Source organism: Egretta garzetta, unplaced genomic scaffold (assembly GCF_000687185.1).
Source record: "Egretta garzetta isolate BGI_Z169 unplaced genomic scaffold, ASM68718v1 scaffold433, whole genome shotgun sequence".
NCBI lineage: Eukaryota > Metazoa > Chordata > Aves > Pelecaniformes > Ardeidae > Egretta > Egretta garzetta.
The window spans coordinates 201,896-204,396 of NW_009259253.1; positions in this window are offsets into that span (position 1 = coordinate 201,896).

Sequence of the window (2,501 nt, forward strand, 5' to 3'; positions counted from 1 at the left end):
AGTCCCCATCCCTGGAGGTATTTAAAAGAAGGATAGATGAGGTGCTTAGGGACGGGGTTTAGTGGTGGGATGGCAGGGTTAGGGTAACGGTTGGACTCGATGATCATAAAGGGCTTTTCCAACCAAAGCAATTCTATGATTCTATGTGTCCGCACATCAGTACATGCCCAGAGCTGTCCCAGCCTCCACATGGCCAGTGCATTCGTGCTGACAACCACTCAAATTTCAGAGATCAGGAATTACTTTGCTTTTGTCCCATTAGTGTCTTTATCTAATCTGACTTCTCCCTATGCACTTGGTAAATCTGCAAGGATGGGTGTGATGCACAGTGATCTTGGTAACAGTGATTACTTTTTCTAAAAGCAAAGCCAGGGAAGCTTGCAATACTCTCCTGACTCATTAATCAGTAAAGTGGCGTTAATAGGAAGATCGGATTCTTCTTCATCCCCTTAAAGACCATCCTGAGATATTACCTGGTTTGGGGTGGAGACACCATTTGCCCCTCTTTTTCAAGCTGTTTCACAGTGCAGTCTAGAGAGAGTGTCAAAGCACACGTTGCCTGTTGTTTGGTGCTTAAGGTGTCCATATTGAAGGGAGGATCCTGGAAATTAAAAAAAAAAAACCACAATTTAAAATTAAATTGTATTTTACAATTAAAAAATTTACAATTTTAATTTTACAAATTAAAAAAAAAGTACAATTTCTATATTTCATGCAGTAAACAAATGGAAAATGTGAAAGTTCTTAGAAAGAACTTAGTTTCTTAGAAAGTTCCCTTAACAGACCCATTTCTGGTCATCCTTTGTTGTGTGGGATCCTCAATGCTTCCGTAAAGATAAGAGGAATAGGATTTCCCCTCCTCCTACCTGTCATGAGCCTACATTTGTGAAATGTTGTCGCATTACAGTGTGGAACGGTGGCATACACCATCATGCTACCAAAACGTGGATCTATGTCTGGCAGCACCGAGGAGCTGCTTCCAAAACTCCTGGATGTGGAGGGATATCTATGGGTACCTTCGTTTCGGTACCACCTGCACTGTTCAGCTGTCAGTGCCGTGGTAGGGAGACGGGAAAATTTTACTAAGTAGGCTTATTTTGGGGTTGGGGTTTGTACTGGAGAATGCTGTCCTCAGCGTGTAAAGAAACTTGGCATTCGTGAAACGGGTTCCTCAATTTGGAGGAAGCAGGGGTGAGGAGCAGCTTCCCCCAGTTCATATCTGTATCCTTGCAGAACGGTATTTATTACTGGAGAAGAATTACTGGTATTAAGAAAGAATTAATGCTATTTATTAGTGGGAAAGAACATGCACAACAAAGAGCTGTATTTCTGACCATTCTGCTTACGGAAGGCACGTATTACAAGTAACGGAACTGTTCAAACTGAAAATTTTTGTTTGCAATTTTTAGTTAGTTTGGTTGGTTTTTTTTTTTTTTACTTCTAAAGATTTGCAAAGTAATGATTTAGAGTAACTTGAGTTCTGAGGTGTATTTACCATTGAAAACAGAACCTGAGTTATTCATCATGCTAAGCTGTACGCTTGCATGTTTTGGTTTGAGAAAATAATTGCTGGTGGTGTTAAACTGAGAAAACAAGCAGTTAAGCACATATTTAAACTAATGTCTGCTGGAAAACACAGACAAAGCTTACAGTTGCAGTCGGTAATATATAAGTATATAGGTATTGAAATACTTCAGAGATAGAGACAGACAGTCAAAGGGGGGCCAGAGTTAGAAAACTAGTTTAGAAAACTAGAAAACTAGTCTAGAAGGGATAAGTGGCCGTGTTCGGCACTGGGTTTGGTTGCCCCTGTTGTTGCTCCCTGCTCCCCCTACGGCGTTTTCCCCTTCTCGCCTCACAGCCGCTTCATCTGCAGGCTCCTGCCAACTCCTCCACCTCCTGCCAAGAGGGCTGGCACGGTGACTAAGCTGGGGAGCGTGTCTGAGCCAACCTGGGCCTATTCGGAGCCATTCAGCATTTCAGCCGGGTGCTGCCTCTTCCGAAAGCACGCGGCAAAAATACTTGAGCTGGGGCTGCAGGGAGCAGGGGCTGGGTTCGCAGAGCTTGGCCTCTGGGCTTTGCCTCATGCCCATTTCATCCTTATGCAGGCTCCCGGTTATGATGAAACCCTCTCTCTGGGGTCTGTGCCATAGCTGCAGAGCCTCCATCTTCGGCTCAAGCTCATGGTTATGTGTAAAAAAACATTGAAAGATGTATTCCTTGAAAATGTGGGTTGGCTGCTGTTTATCAGTGGTTTTGTGGTTGTTTTTTTATGAAAACTTCCTAGAAGGTCTTCAGCAAGGATATCTACTCTGTCCTGGTGAGACCCCACCTGGAGCACTGTGCCCAGTTCTGGGCTCCCCAGTTCAAGAAAGATGAGGAACTCCTGGAGAGAGTCCAGGGGAGGGCAACTAGGATGATAAAGGGGCTGGAGCATCTCCCCTACGAGGAAAGGCTGAGGGAGCTGGGCTTGTTCAGCCTGGAGAAGAGAAGGCTGAGAG